We start from the raw sequence: 7,030 nt of genomic DNA on the forward strand, positions 1-7,030 counted from the left end.
GAATCAGGAAATCACATGGCAGCAACTCAATGCACTGAGACGTGTAGACATGCACTGCAGTTCAAAGAGAGCATCAGAATGGGGAAGAAAGTTGATTTAAGTGACTTTGAAAGTGCATCTCTGAACACACAACACGTCGAACCTTGAGGTGGTTGAGCTACAGCAGCAGAAGACCACACCCATTCTCACTCCCAAGTCGTCACATATTGACACTTTTCCAAAGTTCCCTCTGTGTCCGATTTTGACGCGTCGGGTACTCCCCTTGCGTCATTTTTTGACGTAATGGGGCGGAATCTGTTGTCATAATTTCTGAAAGTGTAGAAGATGCACAAAAACTACTGTCCCAAAGCCTAAAATTACCTTTATTCACTTTAGAGATCCTGTCCCTGACCCTAGTTCCTAAAATTAACCATTTTTAGAAAATGTAGGAAATTCACGTCAACTATGTGTTCCAAAGCTTAAAATTACCTAATATTCACTGTAGACATCCTATCCCTGACCCCAGTACCTAAACTTGACCATTTATCCTGATCCCTCATGTTAACCTCAGACCCCCGACCCAAAGACCCCTGGTGGCGCAACCCGGAAAAGCCACGGGCAGCAAGGACTGACGCGAGGGGGTCACCCGATGCGTCAAAATAAGACGCAGATGGAACTTTGGAAAAGCATCAATATGTTGACAAGTTGGGAGTGAGAATGTGTTAGAAGACCACAGGCTACATTTCACACAGGCTCACCAAAACTGGACCATAGAAGATTATAAAAACATTGCCTGGTCTGATGAGTCTCGATTTCTGCTGCGACATTCAGATGGTAGGGTCAGAATTTGGCATCAACAACGTGAAAGCGTGGATCCATCCTGCCATGTATCAATGGTTCAGGCTGCTGGTGGTGGTGCAATGGTGTGGGGGATATTTTCCTTCCACACTTTGGGCCCATTAGTACTAATTGAGCATTGTGTGTACACCACAGTCTACCTGAGTATTGTTGCTGACCATGTCCATCCCTTAATGACCACAGTGTACCATCTTCTGACCATGTCCAACCCTTAATGACCACAGTGTACCCATCTTCTGATGGCTACTTCCAGCACCATGTCATGAAGCGCGAATCATCTCAGACTGGTTTCTTGAACACGACAATGAGTTCACTGAACTCTAATGGCCTCCACAGTCACCAGATCTCAGTAGAGCACCTTTGAGATGTGGTGGAACAGGAGATTCACATCATGGATGTTTAGCTGATAAATCTGCAGCGACTGTGTAATGCTCTCATGTCAATATGGACCAGACTCTCTGAGGAATGTTTCCAGTACTTTGTTGAATCTATGCCACTAAGGATTAAGGCAGTTCTGAAGGCAAAAGAGRGTCCAATACTGCAACATTAACCCAATAAAGTGGCCAGTGAGTGTAGATGACTCAATGCTCATCTTAGGTGAAGGATTTCTACATGTTGCAAAAAATCAAATAAAAGGCAGTTTTTAAACTGATGTCAAACGACTTACCGTTTCATTTMAAGGCTGTGTGCTCTTTGATTTAAAGCCTTATAGAGAGTCTAAGTCACTAAATGTTTTAAGAATATTTTGTGAACAATGTTTTTAGAGTGAACATCAACAAGTAGTTTCAGGATGTCACCTCAACTAATGAAGACAAGTCTCCATAACTTCTTTTAAAATCTTGACCTAAAATATCATMTTTGTGGTAGTCGTCTAAACCAGGCTTCTGTTTTGATTATTAGCATTGAACATCAAGATTGTCAAGTAATATCTGTCAATCATTTATTAGTATTTCTGTTGAAGATGTTATTTTAGCAAAGTACATCTAGCAATTTTGTGCACTTTCAAAAGACTTTTAAAATAGGAAAAAATAAGAAAAAGAAACCTAAAGATGATGATTTTGATTATTTTGTTTCCCAGAAGTCAAATATGTGTTTACAAATAGTGAAAGCCTGAAGTGATTCAATTCTGAGAAAGCAGGCGTAAAACTTTTCAAAATGCCTTCACAGTGCCTTCAACGTTTTTGTATGAAAAAAAAAAAGTTTCATGGCTGCATTTTCAAATCCACTAAATGATCACATTAACAAGATGTTAAAGAAAATTGTTAAATGACAAAACTCTAATGGATGTACAATGAGAAGTGCATTTTTAAAGAAGCAATTATCAAACTCCTTTGGCTGACATGAATAAAGGCCACACTCAAGGCAATAGTTTGGTTTTTTTTACACTGCAGTTTCTCTATGTCATTTTCTCCCTCTGASTTCTGAGGCTCGCAGCTTTGAGGCTCTTACATGTTGCAAATGCTTATTTTCAAAGAGATTACAACACATATCTGTCAGAAGCAGAATTGCACGGATATTATGCACGGGGGACGACTCAGAAGTCTGCCAGTGGGGAACACATTGGAGAGAGTCTGAACCATCACCAGAGATTAGGGGTGACTTCTGAAAATGGGACATGACCAGGCTCGCGGGTTTGACCAGGTTGGAACTCGTGGTAGACGTGCTTTAGCTGCACAATTTCACCTTAGTTGCAGCACACACGGATAGGAAATAAATAAAAACATCCATGTCAGTTACCTGTGTTTCCTGGAGCTGTTGACCTCACATGACTCACAGAAAAAGAGAGACACCATGCAACAGCTTGTGGCTGTTAACGCCACACACAAAGCAAAGTGCACCAAAGAATAGAGTTCATCACCAAAATGTTTCATTTACATTTTCTAATACAATAAACTCTTTGTAGATACAACAAACATGCTTCTCTCAAAGCTTATTTAGTCGAATACAAGATGCTAATTATCATAGCCCCTAATACTTTAATATATGTTTATTTCTTTTTTAAAAGCAAGATAAAATATTAAAATTACAACCTATTAAAGCAGTTTAACATACACCTTGTTTACACAGTTTTTTTTAGAAGTGAACTACTTTCTGTTTACACAAATGAGGTTAAAATAATCTTTTTTTTTAAAAGGGAGTAGAAGCTATGCTACTCATTAAAGCACTACATTCTGAGACAAATTTGCTTTTGAAAGAAAAAAAATCAATATTCTGTACTGTTGTCCTAATTAGGAGCTCCATTCATGAGCCTGGTTGAGCTGAATGTCTCCCACTGACAGGTGAATACACCACAAGGGCAACAACTAAAAAATAATAAGTGTACACTGGCAGTCAGCCCAGAGCTCACCAGAATCTGATCAACAAAACCTCGGGACCACAGCCATCTGTCACTAAAGTCCATTCAAACTGTCCATTCAAATTCTCTGACCAACTTTTGGATAAAGCAAAAGAAAAAAAAAAGAATATTTGAAGGAGTAAATGTTTTCACTGTGAACGTTTAGACTTACACAGACGAAGCTTTAATGAAGCTCAAAAGTACTCCAGCATCAGTTCCTTTGCCCGTTGCTCTCAACATGAAAAAGATAAACTGTTGGAGTTTCGACCACCATTGGATTACTGTATATGTGATGAAATTGAGCATCAAAGCCACTTATGTGTAGGAAAGCATTGCAAAGCAAACCAATGAAGTCAGAACAAATATAGTGCTGCGTTTGCAGTCGTGTAAATAAGGAGCATGCATGGATTTTTTTTGTGATAAAATGTTTTGCAGACCTAGTTTACTCATGAGAAGCAATTATGTGGTGTACAATTGATACTTATTTATACATATTACATACTGTATATACAGGGGTTAGACAATGAAACTGAAACACCTGGTTTTAGACCATAACATCTTTTTCAGGCAGCTTCCTCTTGTGTCCAAACTTAATCCTGCTGGATGTGGTTGGTCCTTCTTGGTGGTATGCTGACATTACCCTGGATACCGTGGCTCTTGATACATCACAAAGACTTGCTGTCTTGGTCACAAATGTGGCAGCAAGGCGTGCACCAAAAAATTTGTCTTCTTTTGAACTCTGGTATGTCACCCATTGTGTTGTGTGCATTGCAATATTTTGAGCAAAACTGTGCTCTTACCCTGCTAATTGAACCTTCACTCTGCTCTYACTGGTGCAATGYGCAATTAATGAMGACTGGCCACCAGGCTGGTCCAATTTAGCCATGAAACCTCCCACACTAAMATGACAGGTGTTTCAGTTTCWTTGTCCAACCCCTGTATACATGAGTGAGTAAAAGAGAGATAAGGAGGGAGATGAATGCTTTTCAGATGTATAGATTAAATTAACAAAAGTCTTCTTTTTGCATTAAGAGACGATATCAATTCATGCAGAGATACAAGATGATAGTTGCTTTAAAGTAAGCATTTTATTTCTCAATAAACTCCCACTTTCGGGATTAAAAATGACACAAACTGTCTGTATCCCATAGCATAACACCAAGGTTTCCCACGCACATTACATAGGATTGGTTTTAGTTAGTTGCTTTCATTCTAAACCTTCACTGCACTTCCTTTTTGTCCTGATGTGCATTCGTGGATAATATCACGGAYCATTGATCACTTGCAATGTGTTTTATGGTAATAAATGTATATGAACAATCACACATCCTGAGAACCGTATTGTCTCGGATGTGTCACTGACAGTGATTGGCAGACACATAAAATCTATCGCTGTTCTGAAAAAAAAAAATCAAAAGATGTGCAATGACTTCTGACAGTAAGATTAAACCACACACAGACAAAGCTTGTTTTCTTTTTTCTTTTTTTAATAACAAATGGATATTAAACAGAAAAATCTATTCAGTGGTGAATTGCATCACAATTCAAAATTACAAAAAATTTAAATAAAAATTTAAATGCAACTTTAATGTGAGCATTCAGAGCTGGCCTGAGGGTATGTGAGTCCTTGAGCAGATTTTTGTTTGGAGGCCCCCTCACAGTTAAGACCACCGCTCACTCACCACCTCAACAATAACTATACCTCTTTATGTTATAACTAGTTTTAAGGCATTGAAGGAAACGATGCCAGACGTTCGGTGCAGGTCCAATGAAAAAGGGAAATTTTACTTGAAAGTAAACAAATGTTGAAAGTGAGGATTTGGGATTGCATAGCAAGTAAAGGAGAGCAGAAGATGGCAGGCATCGCTTCTACAAGTAATGCACTGATATAAAGTAAATGCTATGTTTCCTGTATCTGTCAAAACAATATGTGAGGTTATGACAAAAAAGTAGTAAATTATGAAGAAAAAAAAGAAATATTGATTAGAACTTCTCTAGAAAAGACATACGAGTCATGGCAAGCAAACAGTCTGAAGCTCAATCTGATTGAAAAYTCCTTTTAGAAATTGAAAGAAATGGTCCATGACATGGCTTCATCCTGCAAAGCTGATCTGTCARCCGCTAAACAAGARAAGTTGGGACTTGATTGATGAAGAATATTTTGCTTCGTTATTGGAGGTCCACGCTTCAAAGAATRTAAGCTGGCATCAAATGCAGAGCAGGTGTAGCAATGTACTTTGTTTATTTACTAATTTATTAATATATGAAAAAGCAAATGAGTGAAAAACCTACAAAGCACCCCCCAAAATAATTTTTAAACATCAAGAGTCGATTTTTATTTTCTTTTGACACAATAAACTCTTTCAGTTTATTGAAACTGGATCAGAAACTCACTGTTAGTGATGTCAGTCCTCCCATGCAGTAGGTGGCAGCACACAGCCAACATTGGCTCTTATGTTCTGTTTAAGTGATATTCAGAACATTATGTATATTTTATGTAGAAGTGATGTCAATAAGAAAAAAAAAAGTAGAGTGAGGGCCGCCCACCGTCTTGTTTATTTCAAACATGAACTCATGAAAAGTTTGTCCAAGCTGAAAATGTAAACAAATAAAAAACCTACTAGAGGCATTTTTTGGACCTGTACATAATGTAATGCTTACAATTAGATCAAATTTAGCCAATATGAATTAAATAGTCATTCATAACTCCGCATAAATTCTCTAAAGCATTGGGCCATAAGAGGAAGGATGGACATATTTTAGGACCTTTTGCTTGTCTCATTTTCATTAATGAGCTGAGTTTTCCCAAAAGTCTCATCCCCGCTCGTTATTGCCTCAACTTGTGTCATAAGGTAAAGTCAAATTTACCATCTGCAACGGTCACTATAAATCATGCCTCAGTCACATGAAAACAAGTTTSGCAAAAACCTAAACATTCCTGGATGTGGCACGACTTCAGACTGGCCAACCGATGCAGATAGTTAAAATGTTCACGCTCTTCTTGGAGCTTGATCATTACCGCTTGTGGCTGTATAATTCTTTTTTCTGTCTTTTGACTTTGAGACAATTTAATTTAAAGAGCACTGACCACAGCTGCAGGAGAGGACACATGACTTCCCAAGGAAGATGGATTGCTTCTTCCTTAGGAACTAATTAGTCAGTGTCTTGTATGGCCCATGTTCAAATGCCAAGCCCTGTAGCATCATGACTGAGGGGTAGACGGCCAAAGARGGATTCCAGAGAACATGCAGATAAATGAGATGATGCTAATGGTCTATTATGAACGCTCTATGGAGACAGTCTGAGTGATCTATTTTAGGTTACTTGTGGGAAAAAAAATCATATAATGATTCTTTTTGACCATTAGGCTTTAAAAGGAGAAAGTGCTGTAAAATATAGTCCGAATATGAACTCCAAACAGACTTTTTGATGTAATGGGAAAAATTATGTTATGCTTATAAACTGTAGGCTTTTAAGATAAACTTGTATGATGTAATGTCTTGAAACTGTCAATGACCAAATGCAGGCCGTTGCCAAAAACACGGAGAGTTAAGTGYGARAGAAATAGGTCATCGTGGAAATTTKAAAGTTAAACTRCTGTTGACTGCTTTGACAMTTAAGTAAAATCTMTACTTTRCTATGTGTTAAAGCCTGCATTTACAACTTTGCAGAATTGTAAGACTCTTGAAATAATTCATAGTTTTTATTGTTTTTTTTTTTCTGACATACTCCAATTTTGATTTCATTCTAGTGAGTTTGAATTGCACACTGTAAGACACAATGGCTAATTGGCTGCTCCATCTTGACATTAAAAGGCATTTTATTGCACATTTAGTGCCTTTTCAATGACATTCTATG

This window comes from Austrofundulus limnaeus, unplaced genomic scaffold (assembly GCF_001266775.1).
Source record: "Austrofundulus limnaeus strain Quisiro unplaced genomic scaffold, Austrofundulus_limnaeus-1.0 Scaffold59, whole genome shotgun sequence".
Taxonomy (NCBI): domain Eukaryota; kingdom Metazoa; phylum Chordata; class Actinopteri; order Cyprinodontiformes; family Rivulidae; genus Austrofundulus; species Austrofundulus limnaeus.